This window comes from Oncorhynchus mykiss, chromosome 32 (genome assembly GCF_013265735.2).
Source record: "Oncorhynchus mykiss isolate Arlee chromosome 32, USDA_OmykA_1.1, whole genome shotgun sequence".
In the NCBI taxonomy this organism is placed as follows: domain Eukaryota; kingdom Metazoa; phylum Chordata; class Actinopteri; order Salmoniformes; family Salmonidae; genus Oncorhynchus; species Oncorhynchus mykiss.
In genome coordinates, this window is record NC_050572.1 from 17,266,663 (window position 1) to 17,285,841 (window position 19,179).

Consider the following 19,179-nt stretch of genomic DNA (forward strand, 5'->3'; position numbering starts at 1 on the left):
CACACATGCACACACACACATGCACACACGCACAGTTCTACTGATGCGGGTGTAACAGATGTAAATGGTACTCTCCTTGCATTGTGTTTTGTCCAAATAAATGACATCAGCCAGTAGTCCCAGTTGAGCATCATTTATTTCTGTTGCTGTTGTTAAATAGGAAACAGAACGTTATTGTGCAGGGCTTAACGATATTGATGGCTGTCGATGGCTAAATCTGTAGCATGAAGACAACTGTGTTAGCAGTGGGCTTATGTGACCATTACATCAATGTATGCTAACAAACACGCTTATTTACAGCAATCATATGCCAAAACACATCCCAGAAAGCCCCTCAATCCCTAACAGGTACCATACACCCACACATGTATAAATCAGTAACGTACAGCAAACTTGTACACATTGTAAAATAGAAAATAGAAAACAGTATTCAGAACTTGACCTACCCCTTGCATCACATTTTCATACAGGGAAGATCTGACGTTCGCGATCTCCCCCTATCTGCAAGCGGGGCCAATCACAACACACCTTATTGTCATCAGAGTTGAACCTACCAATAAGAATGCTTGAACAATAAATACACCTTTCTTTAGAGGCAAGTGGAAACATAACCAACCCTGTTACACGGGCACTCTGCATGCTCTCCCTGTGCCACTTTTTCCACCCCCAGCCTCCCAGCCCCAGCCTCCCGTCCCATCCTCCCACCCTCAGCCTCCCACCCCAGCCTCCTACCCTCAGCCTCCCACCCCAGCCTCCCGTCAGGCTCCCAGCCCCAACCTACCACCCTCAGCCTCCCAGCTCCAGCCTCCCAGCCCCAGCCTCCCATCCCAGCCTCCCAGCCTCAGCCTCCCAGACCCAGCCTCCCAGTCCCAGCCTCCCATCCCAGCATCCCAGCTCTAGGCTCTCAACCCCAGCCACCCACCCACAGTCCCCCAGCCTCCCAGACACAGCCTCTCATCCTAGCCTCCCACTTTGGATTGTGTATCAATACACCCACTACAAAGATACAGGCTTCCTTCCTAACTCAGTTGCCAGAGAGGAAGGAAATCGCTCAGGGATTTCACCATGATTTCACCATGAGACAATGGTGACTTTTTTTAAACCGTTACAGAGTTTAATAGCTGTGATAGGAGAAAACTTAGGATGGATCAACCACATTGTAGTTACTCCACAATACTAACCTAAATGACAGAGTGAAAAGAAGGAAGCCTGTACAGAATAAAAAATATTACAAAACATGCATCCTGGTTGCAATAAAGCACTTATTGTTGAAGTCTGAAGTTTACATACACCTTAGCCAAATACATTAAAAGTCTGTTTTTCACAATTCCTGACATTTAATCCTAGTAAAAATTCCCTGTCTTTGGTCAGTTAGGATCACCACTTTATTGTAAGAATGTGAAATGTCAGAATCATTTTATTTCTTTCATCACATTCCCAGTGGGTCAGACGTTTACAAACACTCAATTAGTATTTGGTAGAATTGCCTTTAAATTGTTTAACTTGGGTCAAACGTTTCGGGTAGCCTTCCAAAAGCTTCCCACAATAAGTTGTGTGGATTTTGGTCCATTCCACCTGACAGAGCTGGTGTAACTGAGTCAGGTTTGTAGGCCTCCTTGCTCACACACGCTTTTTCAGTTCTGCCCACACATTTTCTATAGGATTGAGGTCAGGGCTTTGTGATGGCCACTCCAATACCTTCTGGGATTGATTTTGCACTTTTCACACCAAAGTACGTTCATCTCTAGGAGACAGAATGCATCACCTTCCTGAGCAGTATGATGGCTGTGTGGTCCCATGGTGTTTAGACTTGCATACTATTGTTTGCACAGATGACCGTGGTACCTTCAGGCATTTGAAATGTGCTCCCAAGGTTGAACCAGACTTGTGGAGGTCTACAATCTTATTCCTGAGGACTTGGCTGATTTCTTTTGATTTTCCCATGATGTCAAGTAAAGAGGCACTGAGTTTGTAGGTAGGCCTTGAAATACATCCACGGGTACACCTCCAATTGACTCAAATGATGTCAATTAGCCTCTCAGAAGCTTCTAAAGCCATGACATAGTTTTCTGGAATTTTCCAAGCTGTTTAAAGGCACAGTCAACTTAGTGTTTGTAAACTTCTGACCCACTGGAATTGTGACACAGTGAATTATAAGTGAAATAAGCAATTGTTGGACAAATGACTTGTGTCATGCACAAAGTAGATGTCCTAACCGACTTGCCAAAACTATAGTTTGTCAACAAGAAATTTGTGGAGTGGTTGAAAATAGAGTTTTAATGACTCCAACCTAACTGTATGTAAATGTCCAACTTCAACTGTAAGTAAAACTGCAAGAAATTTGTAAAAAAAAAAAAACTTTATCCTGAATACAAAGCATTATGTTTGGGGCAAATCCAACACAACACATCACAGAGTACCACTCTTCATATTTTCAAGCATGGTGGTGGCCGCATCATGTTATGGGCATGCTTGTCATCGGCAAGGACTACAGAGTTTTGGGGGATAAAAATAAATGGAATAGATCTAAGCACAGGTAAAATCCTGTTAGATAACCTGGTTCAGTCTGCTTTCCAACAGACACTGGGAGACAAATTCACCTTTCAGTTGGAAAATAACCGAAAACACAAGGCCAAATATACAATGGAGATGCTTACCAAGACAACATCGAATGTTCCTGAGAGGCCTAGTTATAATTTTGACTTGAATCACCTTGAAAATCTATGGCAAGACTTGAAAGTGCCTGTCTAGCAATGATCAACAACCAACTTGACTGAACTTGACGAATTTAAAAAAAATGAATAATGTGTAAATATTGTACAATCCAGGTGTACAAGCTCTTAGAGACTTACTCAGAAAGACAATCCATTTTGAATTCAGGCTGTAACACAACAAAATGTGGAAAAACTCAAGGGGTATGAATTCTTTCTAAAGGCACAGTGCCTTGCGAAAGTATTCGGCCCCCTTGAACTTTGCAACCTTTTGCCACATTTCAGGCTTCAAACATAAATATATAAAACTGTATTTTTTTGTGAAGAATCAACAACAAGTGGGACACAATCATGAAGTCGAACGACATTTATTGGATATTTCAAACTTTTTTAACAAATCAAAAACTGAAAAATTGGGCGTGCAAAATTATTCAGCCCCCTTAAGTTAATACTTTGTAGCGCCACCTTTTGCTGCGATTACAGCTGTAAGTCGCTTGGGGTATGTCTCTATCACTTTTGCACATCGAGAGACTGACATTTTTTCCCATTCCTCCTTGCAAAACAGCTCGAGCTCAGTGAGGTTGGATGGAGAGCATTTGTGAACAGCAGTTTTCAGTTCTTTCCACAGATTCTCGATTGGATTCAGGTCTGGACTTTGACTTGGCCATTCTAACACCTGGATATGTTTAGTTTTGAACCATTCCATTGTAGATTTTGCTTTATGTTTTGGATCATTGTCTTGTTGGAAGACAAATCTTCGTCCCAGTCTCAGGTCTTTTGCAGACTCCATCAGGTTTTCTTCCAGAATGGTCCTGTATTTGGCTCCATCCATCTTCCCATCAATTTGAACCATCTTCCCTGTCCCTGCTGAAGAAAATCAGGCCCAAACCATGATGCTGCCACCACCATGTTTGACAGTGGGGATGGTGTGTTCAGGGTGATGAGCTGTGTTGCTTTTACGCCAAACATAACGTTTTGCATTGTTGCCAAAAAGTTCAATTTTGGTTTCATCTGACCAGAGCACCTTCTTCCAAATGTTTGGTGTGTCTCCCAGGTGGCTTGTGGCAAACTTTAACCAACACTTTTTATGGATATCTTTAAGAAATAGCTTTCTTCTTGCCACTCTTCCATAAAGGCCAGATTTGTGCAATATACGACTGATCGTTGTCCTATGGACAGAGTCTCCCACCTCAGCTGTAGATCTCTGCAGTTCATCCAGAGTGATCATGGGCCTCTTGGCTGCATCTCTGATCAGTCTTCTCCTTGTATGAGCTGAAAGTTTAGAGGGATGGCCAGGTCTTGGTAGATTTGCAGTGGTCTGATACTCCTTCCATTTCAATATTATCGCTTGCACAGTGCTCCTTGGGATGTTTAAAGCTTGGGAAATCTTGTTGTATCCAAATCCGGCTTTAAACTTCTTCACAACAGTATCTCGGACCTGCCTGGTATGTTCCTTGTTCTTCATGATGCTCTCTGCGCTTTTAACGGACCTCTGAGACTATCACAGTGCAGGTGCATTTATACGGAGACTTGATTACACACAGGTGGATTGTATTTATCATCATTAGTCATTTAGGTCAACATTGGATCATTCAGAGATCCTCACTGAACTTCTGGAGAGAGTTTGCTGCACTGAATGTAAAGGGGCTGAATAATTTTGCACGCCCAATTTGATTGATTTGATTTGATTTGTTCAAAAAGTTTGAAATATCCAATAAATGTCGTTCCACTTCATGATTGTGTCCCACTTGTTGTTGATTCTTCACAAAAAAATACAGTTTTATATCTTTATGTTTGAAGCCTGAAATGTGGCAAAAGTTCGCAAAGTTCAAGGGGGCCGAATACTTTCGCAAGGCACTGTACATTGTATAATAAATTATGTTTTTATCCAAAGTGACTTACAGTTGTTTTACATATGGGTGATCCCGAGAATCCAACCCACTATCCTAGCTTTGCAAGCAGCATGCTCTACCAACTGAGCTACAGAAACAGACAGACTGATAGTCTTGGCCTACAGCTCCAGCTGCAGCGACTCAGCTCAAGGTCCAGACGCAGGCAGCACACAATCCCACATCAAGGTCACTCTGGAAGGAGAGAAGACAGAGTTAGAGGCCCCTGAGCCTTGTGTGGAGGAAGGCAAGGCTAGGCGATAGAAATATAATTAATAGAATAGGAAAAAGGCCCTCAAACCACATTCTAGTATTTCTATTTCTATGGGTTAGACTCTGCGCCTCTGGAGAAGTCGTTACAGTGAGGCCTCATCAGTGTGACAGGCGTCAGTCGTGTTCTGCACAGATCCTCCTGTAAACTAAAGCAGCCAAATTAAATATGGTTTCTAGAGATAACCAAGCCCCATCGCACGTGTCGTTTCCTGACAAACGTACAGTTGAAGTCTGAAGTTTACATACACTTAGATTGGAGTCATTAAAACTCGTTTTTCAACCACTCCACAAATTTCTTGTTCACAAACTATAGTTTTGGCAAGTCAGTTAGGACATCTACTTTGTGCATGACACAAGTCATTTGTCCAACAATTGCTTACAGACAGCTTATTTCACTTATAATTCACTGTGTCACAATTCCAGTGGGTCAGAAGTTTACAAACACTAAATTGACTGTGCCTTTAAACAGCTTGGAAAATTCCAGAAAATTATGTCATGGCTTTAGAAGCTTCTGACAGGCTAATTAACATCTTTTGAGTCAATTGGAGGTGTACCTGTGGATGTATTTCAAGGCTACCTTCAAACTCAGTGCCTCTTTGCTTGATATCATGGAAAAATCAAAAGAAATCAGCCAAGACCACAGAATAAAAATAATAGGTTCATCCTTGGGAGAAATTTCCAAATGCCTGAAGGTATCACATTCATTTGTACAAACAATAGTTACCAAGTCTAAACACCATGGGACCATTCAGCCGTCATACCGCTCAGGAAGGAGATGCGTTCTGTCTCCTAGAGATGAACGTACTTTGGTGTGAAAAGTGCAAATCAATTCCAAAACAACAGCAAAGGTCCTTGTGAAGATGTTGGAGGCAACAGGTACAAAGTATCCATATCCACAGTAAAACGGGTCCTATATCAACATAACCTGAAAGGCCGCTCAGCAAGGAAGAAGCCACTGCCCCAAAACAGCCATAAAACAGTCCGACTACGGTTAGCAACTGCACATGGGGACAAAGATCGTACTTTTTGGAGAAATGTCCTCTGGTCTAATGAAACAAAAATAGAATTGTTTGGCCATAATGACCATCGTTACGTTTGGGTGAAAAAGGGGGAGGCTTGCAAGCCGAAGAACACTACCCCAACCGTGAAGCACGGGGGTGGCAGCATCATGTTGTGGGGGTACTTTGCTGCAGGAGGGACTGGTGCACTTCACAAAATAGATGGCATCATGAGAGAAATGATGTGGATATATTGAAGCAACATCTCAAGACATCAGTCAGGCAGTTAAAGCTTGGTGGCAAATGGGTCTTCCAAATGGACAATGACCCCAAGCATACTTCCAAAGTTGTGGCAAAAAAGGACAAAGTCAAGGTATTGGAGTGGCCATCACAAAGCCCTGACCTCAATCCTATAAAAAAATGTGGGCAGAACTGAAAAAGCATGTGCGAGCAAGGAGGTGGATTGGGCCAAAATTCACCCAATTTATTGTGGGAAGCTTGTGGAAGGCTACCCGAAATGTTTGAAATAGCTGAAATAAATAACTCTACTATTATTCTGACATTTCACATTCTTAAAATAAAGTGTAACGGTTTTCTTGACTTGAAGGAGAGGCGGACCAAAGCGCAGCGTGGTTATTTTGATTCATGTTTAATAAAGTACTTCACATGAACAAACTAACAAAAACAAGAAACGTGAAAACCCAAAACAGTCCTATCTGGTGCAAACACAGAGACAGGAACAATCACCCCCCCCCCCACACACAGTGAAACCCAGGCAACCTAAGTATGATTCTCAATCAGAGACAACTAATGACACCTGCCTCTGATTGAGAACCATACTAGGCCGAAACATAGAAATACCCAAATCATAGAAAAACAAACATAGACTGCCCACCCCAACTCACGCCCTGACCATACTAAATAATGACAAAACAAAGGAAATAAAGGTCAGAACGTGACAGTACCCCCCCCCCCCCAAAGGTGCGGACTCCGGCCGCAAAACCTTAACCTAATAGGGGAGGGTCTGGGTGGGCGTCTGTCCGCGGTGGCGGCTCTGGTGCGGGACGCGGACCCCACTTCACCATCGTCTTAGTCCGCCTTATTGTCCGCCTCCGTGGCCTCCTAACCACCGCGACCGTTCTAAATGACCCCACCTGGACAGAGGGGCGGCAGCTCGGGACAGAGGGGCGGCAGCTCGGGCGCCTCTGGGCTGAGGGGCTCGGGCGCCTCTGGGCTGAGGGGCTCGGGCGCCTCTGGGCTGAGGGGCTCGGGCGCCTCTGGGCTGACTGGCGGCACTTGGCGGGCACTGGCGGCCCCTGGCAGACTGGCGGCCCCTGGCAGACTGGCGGCCCCTGGCAGACTGGCGGCAGACTGGCGGCCCCTGGCAGACTGGCGGCCCCTGGCGGCCCCTGGCAGACTGGCGGCCCCTGGCAGACTGGCGGCACTGGCGGCGCTGGGCAGACTGGCGGCACTGGCGGCGCTGGGCAGACTGGCGGCACTGGCGGCGCTGGGCAGACTGGCGGCGCTGGGCAGACTGGCGGCGCTGGGCAGACGGGTAGCTCAGATGGCGCTGGGCAGACTGGCAGCACTGGCGGAGCTGGGCCGACGGGTGGCTCAGGCGGCGCTGGGCAGACTGGCGGCACTGGGCAGACGGGTAGCTCAGATGGCGCTGTGCAGACTGTCGACTCTGATGGCGCTGGGCAGACGGGAAGCTCCGGCAACGCTGGAGAGGAAGGCTCTGGCAGCGCTGGACTGAGTAGCTCTGGTGCCTTTGGGCTGAGGGGCTCTAGCGCCTCTGGACTGAGGGGCGGGAGCTCTGGCAGCGCCGAACAGGCGGGAGACTCCGGCTGCGCTGGAGAGGAGGAAGGCTCTAGCAGCGCTGGACAGGCGGGAGACTCCGGCAGCACTGGAGAGGAGGAAGGCTCCGGCAGCACTGGAGAGGAGGAAGGCTCCGGCAGCACTGGAGAGGAGGAAGGCTCCGGCAGCACTGGAGAGGAGGAAGGCTCCGGCAGCACTGGAGAGGCGGGAGCACCTGTAGGGATGAGACGGAGAGACAGCCTGGTGCGGGCTGCCACCGGAGGGCTGGTGCGTGGAGGTGGTACCGGATAGACCGGACCGTGCAGGCGCACTGGAGCTCTTGAGCACCGAGCCTGCCCAACCTTACCTGGTTGAATGCTCCCGGTCGCCCTGCCAGTGCGGCGAGGTGGAATGGCCCGCACTGGGCGATGCAGGCGAACCGGGGACACCAAGCGCAAGGCTGGTGCCATGTAAGCTGGCCCAAGGAGACGCACTGGAGACCAGATGCGTAGAGCCGGCTTCATGGCACTTGGCTCGATGCCCACTCTAGCCCGGCCGATACGCGGAGCTGGTATGTACTGCACCGGGCTATGCACCCGCACTGGGGACACCGTGCGCTCCACAGCATAACACGGGTCTCTCTCTCCCCCCGGTAAGCACAGGAAGTTGGCGCAGGTCTCCTACCTGGCTTCGCCACACTTCCTGTGTGCCCCCCCCAATAAATTTTTGGGGCTGACTCTCGGGCTTCCATCCGCTCTGCCGTGCTAGCTCCTCATAATGCCGCCTCTCTGCTTTTGCTGCCTCCAGCTCAGCTTTGTGGTGGCAATATTCCCCTGGCTCTGCCCAGGGTCCTTTCCCGTCTAGGATCTCCTCCCAAGTCCATTTCTCCAAATAGTGCAGCCTCTCCCACTGCTGCTGCTCCTGCTGCCTCTGTTGCTTCTCCTGCTGCTGCTTTTGCTGCTGCCGCTTTTGCTGCTGCCCGTTACCACGCCGCTTGGTCCTGTTGGGTGGGTGATTCTGGTTTCTTGGGTGGGTGATTCGGTTTTCTTCTGGTGAAAGAGAGGCGGACCAAAATGCAGCGTGGTTAGTTTTGTACATCTTTAATAATGATGAAAATATAACAATCTACAAAACAAGAAATGTGGGGGAAAAAAAAAACCGAAACAGTCCTATCTGGTGCCACAAAGACAGGAACAATCACCCCCCCCACACACAGTGAAACCCAGGCTACCTAAGTATGATTCTCAATCAGAGACAACTAATGACACCTGCCTCTGATTGAGAACCATACTAGGCCGAAACATAGAAATGCCCAAATCATAGAAAAACAAACATAGACTGCCCACCCCAACTCACGCCCTGACCATACTAAATAATGACAAAACAAAGGAAATAAAGGTCAGAACGTGACAAGTGGTGATTCTAACTGACCTAAGACAGGGAATTTTTACTAGGATTAAATGTCAGGAATTGTGAAAAATGTAGTTTAAATGTATTTAGTGGATGGTTATTGTCATTTTATTGTGTTACTATATCCTTTTTTAATTAGAACATTTTTTCTTACTTTTTAACTCTGCATTGCTGGGAAAGGATTCATAAGTAAGCATTTCACGGTAAATTCTAATGGACACAGACTAACACAAACTCACACGCACACACTACCACACTCTCCCTTTCTCTCTCCATCTAAAAATCCTAGCAGGAGTCTTGTAAGAGTCGACTGTTATAGTAGAGCCCTTGTCAGATGAAGTGTCAGAGCGGAAACAGTTTATAGTCCTGCCTCCTATCCCTCAGTTCTGGGGTAGAGGTGGACAGACACCTCTCTGTCATGTGTAAAAGTGGTCATGAGACGAGAAGAGCTCTTTCTCACACACACACACACACACACACACACACACACACACACACACACACACACACACACACACACACACACACACACACACACACATACACACACACTTGATCTCTCTGGTTCTTTCACTGTCTGAAGAAAAGGGAAGAGGTTGTTTCTCACAGATACATTACATGACTAAAATTATGTGGACACCTGCTCGTCGAACATCTCATTCCAAAATCATGGGCATTAATATGGAGTCGGTCTCCCCCTTTGCTGCTATAACAGCCTCCAATCTTTTGGGAAGGCTTTCCACTAGATGTTGGAACATTGCTGCGGGGACTTGCTTCCATTCAGCAACAAGAGCATTAGTGAGGTTGGGCACTGATGTTGGGAGATTTGGTCTGGCTCGCAGTCTGCGTTCAAATTCATCCCAAAGGTGTTCAGTGGTGTTGAGGTCAGGGCTCTGTGCAGGCCAGTCAAGTTCTTCCACACCGATCTCGACAAACCGTTTCTGTATGGACCTCGCATGGTGCAAGGGGGCATTGTCATGCTGAAACAGGAAAGGGCCTTCCCCAAACTGTTGCCACAAAATTGGAAGCACAGAATTGTCTAGAATGTCATTGTCTGCCGTTGCATTAAGATTTCCCTTCACTGGAACTAAGGGACCTAGCCTGAACCATGAAAAACAGCCCTAGACCATCATTCCTCCTCCACCAAACTTCACAGTTGGCGCTATGCAATCGGGCAGGTAACGTTCTCCTGGCATGACCCAATACCAGATTATTCTGTCGGACTGCCAGTTGGGGAAGTGTGATTCATCACTCCAGAGAACGCGTTTCCACTGCTCCAGAGTTCAATGGCGGCTAACTTTAGACCACACTAGCTGACTCACTGGCCTTGGACATGGTGATCTTAGGCTTGTGTGTGGCTGCTGGAAACCCATTTCCTGAAGCTCCCGATAAACAGTTATTGTGCTGACGTTGCTTTGAAATGCGCTTTGGAACTCAGTAGTGAGTGTTACAACCGAGGACAGATGATTTTTTCGTGCTACTAATAACACAATAACAGCTCTTACAGTTGACCGGGGCAGCTCTAGCCCGGGCAGAAATTTGGCGAACTGACCCGAGTGGCGCAGTAGTCTAATGCATGTGGTCTGGCTGTGATTGGGAGTCCCATAGGGCGGCACACAATTGTCCCAGTGTCGTCTGGGTTCGGCCAGTGTAGGCTGTCATTGTAAATAAGAATTTGTTCTTAACTGACTTGCCTAGTTAAATAAAAAAATACATTTGTTTTTTTAAATGATGGTGCCATATTGTAAGTCACTGAGCTTTTCAGTAAGGCCATTCTACTGCTATTGTTTGCCTATGGAGGATGTATGACTGTGTGCTCGATGTTATACACCTGTCAGCATCGGGTGAGGCAGACATAGCCAAATCCACTCATTTGAAGGAGTGTCCACAAACATTGTATATATAATGGATGTTAGAGGCTTTCTGTAAGAGGATGTCTTGTGCTTTCCACATGGTCTGGCACAAACACATTAGAGCAAGCTAAACCCAAGGTATACATAGAGAGATACAGTAGACTTTAAGAGAGAAGCAGTGGAACAGAGAGGGAGAGGGAGCACTTGGCTGTTTCTATGCTAGAGGAATTGGGCGGCACACTGTTTCTACGCTAGCCTTTGATTGGGGGGCATACTTTCATTCATCAAGTGGTGATGTATTACAGTGTGCAAGAGTTGAGTGCTGGACACCCGATGTAAGACATGGCATGTGTGTGTGTGTGTGGTGTGTGTGTGTGTGTGTGTGTGTGTGTGTGTGTGTGTGTGTGTGTGTGTGTGTGTGTGCGCGCGTGCATTCATGTATGCATATGTCTTCGTGACTACATGTGTGTGTGGGTGCATGCATGTGTCTTCGTGACTACATTTGTGGATGCGTGCATGTGCGTGTGTGTGTGAGTAAGTGTGTTTGTGGGTGTGTGCATGTCCGTGTTAATACAGGGTTAGTGTGCCGCAGCAGTGGCGTCTGCACTCGCCTCTTTAACGCATTCCACTTTCACTCAGCTATCTCGCCCACGCACTCAACATGTGACCCACGACCGGGCCAATGACAGGAAGTAGAGGATGTAAAATCCTGCTCCCAACTAGCTCAGATCCTCTTCTGTTCTGAATCACACTGCTGAGTCTCAGCTTGGTTTTCTCACATCTAGCAATGTCTGTCAGAAATATGCATAACTACGGCATGTTATCAGGACCGTGATGTCTGGCGAAGTGGCCTTTTACAGTATGTACAGTCAATGATCATATTCTAATTCCAATAAACCCTTATCATAATGTCATGGTTTTCATCCCACACATGGATGAATAATCACTTTTCCTACACTATTACTTAGAAATTGTCATCCATGACCTGTTTCTCAAAATCTATCTCTCACAAGGCAGTACTTTATCTCGTGACCTGACTATAAGGCTGTGAAGGCAGAACTTTATCTCGTGACCTGACTATAAGGCTGTGAAGGCAGTACTTTATCTCGTGACCTGACTATAAGGCTGTGGAGGCAGTACTTTATCTCGTGACCTGACTATAAGGCTGTGAAGTCAGTACTTTATCTCGTGACCTGACTATAAGGCTGTGAAGGCAGTACTTTATCTCGTGACCTGACTATAAGGCTGTGAAGGCTGTACTTTATCTCGTGACCTGACTATAAGGCTGTGAAGTCAGTACTTTATCTCGTGACCTGACTATAAGGCTGTGAAGGCAGTACTTTATCTAGTGAGCTGACTATAAGGCTGTGAAGGCAGAAATGACTGTGAAACGTGTGTAAACATCTTAAACTCCACAGGGGCTCTGAGAGGAGTGAAGAGGACAGAACCAACTCTATGTGCTACTGAGTGAATTCTGTCTGGTTTAGCCAATGCTACAACAGCTCTGTTCAGAGAGGAGCACTCTAGCTTTTGCTTCCCTAAAAAGACAAGAAATTACCCAGTCATTTTACATAATGTTTAAATGCTCCCAGTTTCCTTTCTTGTCATATGCTATTCTATATTCTCTACTCCTGTGAAATATGTTAGATATGGATCCACTTCCTGTTATGCAACATCACTAGCTGCTTGGCCTCCTGTCTGTTCATGCAGCACACCATGGAGGGTCCTAATGTTTACTCCCTGGAAACTGGAGCTGTGGCTGGGTTGTATGTAGACAGGACCCCGCCACTTATCATAACACTTGACGTAATAGTGAACACTCACACACTGATTTGGTGAACATCTGGCGTTGTCCCTGTGCTGGCAATGTACGCAGTCAGAAAGGATGAGCTAGTTCCTGTTTAAAAACGGAGATAAAGAAACAAGACATTCTACTGTTCAACAGGTGGTGGGCCCCAGCCTTGATCACATCTATCTCCTTAGAGAGACACACTCTATCGGACGGCCACTACGTACTACAGATTCTGTAACACACTCCCACACACATACATACACACATACGTTGACTCACACACACAACCCCTCACCCCCCCCACTGATGTAATGTCATACAGCAACAGTGGGGTGTGAGGAAAATAGGCTGTGTCAACAGTGGGGTGTGAGGAAAATAGGCCGTGTCAACAGTGGGGTGTGAGGAAAATAGGCCGTGTCAACAGTGGGGTGTGAGGAAAATAGGCCGTGCTGTTACAAGCAAGTCATTAGTGCAGCCCTACTGATGGAGTGTATACATGTACATACACCTACAGAATACAGTTTAAAATGCATTCAGAGAAACACACAGAAACACAGAATTGCACACACACGTACACACATGTAGACACACACATTGTATTCAGATTCAGAAAACTTGAATGTCCTCAAGAGGCAATTGATTTTGCAGCATGAAAATTACATTGACAAAATCACATATTAAAATAGAAAACAACAGAAAAAGCCACAAATATTTACAGGATGTTTACAAACATATGTCCACACTTCCACCCACCCACCCTCCCACACACACACCCATCCACCCATACAGACACAGACACATACTGTAGCTCAGGTCTCCCTCACGTGGCTCTCCCCTGGTCTCCTCAGCGGACAGGGCCCGACAGTGAAAGAAACATGTTGTTGGGAAACACACCGGGGGTCCAGGCCAAGTTTTCACTGGGATGATGAAATACAAAGGAAGGTTTTTCCAGCTATACAGTGGCCCATACAGATTTGAGCATTAGCCATCCGCCAGACCGAAGGTTGCATCCTCAATTGCACCCTATTCCTTACATAGTGCCTTACTTTTGACCAGGACCCACAGGGCACTATACAGGGAATAGGGTGCCATTTTGGATGCACCCTGAGACAGCCAGAAGTCATTTGGCTTAGGACTAACTGCTCTGTCACCAAACTATTCAGCAAGACAAGCCAGATGGTGTCACGTTCTGACCTTAGTTCCTTTGTTATGTCTTTGTTTTAGTATGGTCAGGGCGTGAGTTGGGTGGGTTGTCTATGTTCGTTTTTCTATAATTTGGGATTTCTGTGTTCGGCCTAGTATGGTTCTCAATCAGAGGCAGCTGTCAATCGTAGTGCCTGATTGAGAATCATACTTAGGTAGCCTGGTTTCACTTTTGAGTTGTGGGTGTTTGTCTTCCGTGTGAGTGTTTGTTGCCACACGGGACTGTTTCGTTTATTCACATTTATTGTTTTGTTCCAGTGTTCTGTTGTGTTTTGATTAAACATTATGGACACTTACCACGCTGCCATTGGTCCTCCGATCCTTCTCGCTACTCCTCCTAAGAAGAGGAGGACGAGATTCGTTACAGAAACACCCACCACCAAAGGACCAAGCAGCGTGGTGACGAGAGGCAGCGATACTTGGAGAACTGGACTTGGGAGGAGATTCTGGATGGCAAGGGACCATTGTTTGAATGTTAAATGACGAGACAGAGGCATTGACAGCCGGGAGAATATCACTGCCCCAAGGCAGAGCTAGAGGCAGCGAAAGTCGAGAGGCGGCGTTATGAGGAGGCAGCACGGCAGCGCGGCTGGAAGCACGAGAGGCAGCCCCAGAAATGTATTGGGCGGGGGCACACGGGGAGTGTGGCGAAGTCAGGTAGGAGACCTGCGCCAACTTCCCGTGCTTACCGGAGAGCGAGAGGGACCGGGCAGGCACCGTGTTATGCAGTGAGGCGCACGGTGTCCCCGGTGCGTGTGCATAGCCCGGTGCGGTACATTGCAGCACCTCGTATAGGCCGGGCTAGAGTGGGCATCGAGCCAGGTGTCATGAAGCCGGCTCAGCGCATCTGATCTCCAGTGCGTCTCCTCGGGCCGGTGTACATGGCACCAGCCTTACGCATGGTGTCCCCGGTTCGCCTGCACAGCCCAGTGCGGGCTATTCCACCTCGCCGCACTGGCCTGGCTACGGGGAGCATTCAACCAGGTAAGGTTGGGCAGGCTCGGTGCTCAAGAGCTCCAGTGCGCCTTCACGGTCCGGTCTATCCGGTGCCACCTCCACGCACCAGCCCTGCGGTGGCAGCCCCCCGCACCAGGCTGTCTCTCTGCCTCCTCCCTACAGGTGCTCCCGCCTATCCGGCGCTGCCAGAATCTCCCGTCCATTCGGGACCCATTACTGGGGTCCTCAGTCTGAGGTCGGCGGCGAGGGTCGCCGCTCGAAAGAGGCCACGGAGGCGGATGAGGAGGCGGACAAAGACTATGGTGGAGTGGGGTCCACGTCCCGCGCCAGAGCCGCCACCGCAGACAGACACCCACCCAGACCCTCCCCTATAGGTTTAGGTTTTGTGGCCGGAGTCCGCACCTTTGGGGGGGGGGGGGGTACTGTCACGTTCTGACCTTAATTCCTTTGTTATGTCTTTGTTTTAGTATGGTCAGGGCGTGAGTTGGGTTGGGATTTCTGTGTTCGGCCTAGTATGGTTCTCAATCAGAGGCAGCTGTCAATCGTTGTCCCTGATTGAGAATCGTACTTAGGTAGCCTGGTTTCCCTTTTGAGTTGTGGGTGTTTGTTTTCCGTGTCAGTGCTTGTTTCCACACGGGACTGTTTCGTTTATTCACGTTTATTGTTTTGTTTCAGTGTTCTGTTGTTTGATTAAACATTATGGACACTTACCACACTGTGCATTGGTCCTCCGATCCTTCTACCTACTCCTCCTCAGAAGAGGAGGACGAGATCAGTTACAGATGGGATTGGTTTGGTCTCTCTACCAACACACACACATACTGGAGACACACAGACAGATTGACAGACGCATATACGTGCGTGAACACATGCAAACACACACACACTGTAGGCCTACGCAGTACACACAACACAACCACCATGCTAACTGAAATCTAGCCTTTACAGAGTTCTTCCACCTGGAGTTGATGTCCACTCCTCTCTGATCTAATTACATATTCAAATATTCACCAAAATCTGTCTGTTTAAAACTAGAACCTTCCTTGCTACATCCATTTTTGGATAAATAAATGTATACCCAATGATTCTTGAAGAATATAAATTAAATGCCTAATGAGTTTAGTTCCACTGTTGTAGCCCATCAGAACCTCAAATATAAGCGTGTTTTACTCCAATGTAAACAAATACTGTATAACCTGAAAACATGGTTAAAATTATCATGACACGGGGCCTCCCGGGTGGCGCAGTGGTTAAGGGCGCTGTACTGCAGCGCCAGCTGTGCCATCTGTCGTAACCGGCCGCGACCGGGAGGTCCGTGGGGTGACGCACAATTGGCCTAGCGTCGCCCGGGTTAGGGAGGGCTTGGTCGGTAGGGGTGTCCTTGTCTCATCGCGCACCAGCGACTCCTGTGGCGGGCTGGGCGCAGTGTACGCTAGCCAAGGTGGCCAGGTGCACGGTGTTTCCTCCGGCGCATTGGTGCGGCTGGCTTCCGGGTTGGATGTGCGCTGTGTTAAAAAAGCAGCGGCTTGGTTGGTTGTGTATCGGAGGACGCATGACTTTCAACCTTCGTCTCTCCCGAGCCCGTACGGGAGTTGTAGCGATGAGACAACTTGTCACAATTGGATACTACGAAATTGGGGTAAAAATCCAAAAAAAAAAATCAAAAATAAAAATAAAAATATTATCATGACACTAGATGAGACACAAATGCAGACACAGGAGGCAGATGGTTGGAGTTTAAGATGTTTAATAAATCCAAAGGGAATAGGCAAGAGAATGGTCATGGACAGGCAAAAGGTCATAACCAGGTACAGAGTGGCAGGCAGGTTTCAGGTCAGGGCAGGCAGGTTCAAGGTCAAGGTAGGTTTTTTTTTTCGAGGTCAGGGCAGGCAGGTTCGAGGTCAGGGCAGGCAGGGCAGGTTCGAGGTCAGGGCAGGCAGGTTCGAGGTCAGGGCAGGTCAGGCAGCGGGTACAGAGTCCAGAAACAGGCAAGGGTCAAAACCAGGAGGACTAGAAAAAGGAGAAAAGGCACAGAGAGACAGGAAACACAGGGATAAATACACTGGTACAGAGAGACAGGAAACACGGGGATAAATACACTGGGGAAAACAAGACAAGCTGGCACAGAGAGACAGGAAACACAGGGATAAATACACTGGTACAGAGAGACAGGAAACACAGGGATAAATACACTGGTACAGAGAGACAGGAAACACAGGGATAAATACACTGGTACGGAGAGACAGGAAACACAGGGATAAATACACTGGGGAAAACAAGACAAACTGGCACAGAGAGACAGGAAACACAGGGATAAATACACTGGTACGGAGAGACAGGAAATACAGGGATAAATACACTGGGGAAAACAAGACAAGCTGGCACAGAGAGACAGGAAACACAGGGATAAATACACTGGTACGGAGAGACAGGAAATACAGGGATAAATACACTGGTACAGAGAGACAGGAAACACAGGGATAAATACACTGGTACAGAGAGACAGGAAACACAGGGATAAATACACTGGTACGGAGAGACAGGAAATACAGGGATAAATACACTGGTACGGAGAGACAGGAAACACAGGGATAAATACACTGGGGAAAACAAGACAAGCTGGCACAGAGAGACAGGAAACACAGGGATAAATACACTGGTACAGAGAGACAGGAATCACAGGGATAAATACACTGGGGAAAACAAGACAAGTTGGCACAGAGAGACAGGGATAAATACACTGGTACAGAGAGACAGGAAACACAGGGATAAATACACTGGGGAAAACAAGCAACACCTGGAGGGGGTGGAGACAATAACGAGGACAGGTGAAACAGATCAGGGTGTGACAAAAATGTAAATTTCATGGATAGCTCTGTCTATGAATTTGAGTGGCTACATTTCTCCAGGCTCATCCCTCACCTTTTTACCAATACAGATGTGGGGTGGCCACTTTGTTAATGTTTCAATTAAGGATTCTATCTTTAAGCTGGAGATATCTGTTTCTTTGCATGGGCTGCGTCTCAATCCACCACATCTACCGATGTTGGTCTTTCGCATCTGCGGTGGAAGGTGGCAGAGCTACAGCTCTGTTTGTCAGACAAACTATTATGGCCCCTCACTTTTGCTCTAAGGCCCCCACAAGTGTCAGGAGATTCGTCTGAAGGTAACCTGATACCAGGCTGGAAAAAATGTATGGAAGTGATTAGCGCATTTCCACTTCAAAGGTATACTGGGAATTCCACTGTAAACATTTTATTATTAATTTCCTGAGTTGTATTATATATCTCAGCTACAGGACAGACACTTCAAAACAATCTTCCTTTCAATGTATTTTTTACTGTTTTTCCATGTAATAATCTGTTATTCAATGTGTATAGCAGTAAGGCCAACTTCAATGTTTCATTAAATAAATTGTTTTTATTTTAAAAAGTAGACCTACAGGGGTCAAATAGCTAAATGATCCTTGGTATGACCATCTTAAAACAATTCCATATGTTAGCTTAGTAGAAATCCAGCCCGGGCCCTTAGACCTCAAGGGGAAAGCTTCTGAAGAGAATGTCTATGATTGAGCTGTCTAACACCACTGGCCTGGTGCTATTTCAGTATGTACCTTTAGCTAACCCCTCCGACAATTGTTGCCATGCCAAACAGTATATACAGCATGGATATATTGTATGACATTGATTATCTGAGGAGTTGGCTAAAGCACATAGAGATGTGGGAACAGGCTAGTCAAACAGGACTAGCAGTAGACTGATTACAGGTGCTGTATAATCATTCCCAGGTAAAATAATATACCAGCTCCTCAATGAATGGCAAATGTATGAGCCTGAGATTCCAAGCAATGATGGCGGTGCCTTTCAAGACCAATCAAAGTCCCTTTTCTCCGGAAAGACAATATGACCTTTTACACCTTTACCACTAATATAAAGTAACATGCCAGCATTCATTGATGACTTTTACAATTGGACAATGTTTGTTAATATGAAACACGTTCACTTTAAAACGGTTGCCACAGACAGTGACATAGCATTTACTTTAGGGTGAGTTGACAATGACGAGGTGATGTTTTTCTTACCAATGATTTCACAGTATGTCATAACAACAAAGGGTTGCCATGCAACCAATCTTGATAACTTTCATGTGTTGGGTTGCGCTCTGAGAAAAAGAAGCTGCTTGTTTTTCTTGTAATGTTGAAGAAAAGTCCCTATGTTATACTGTTCTTAAACTGAGCCCTGGATTCAAACTAGCAGATTAGACTCAGAAACGTATACCATCCATATTGATCCAACA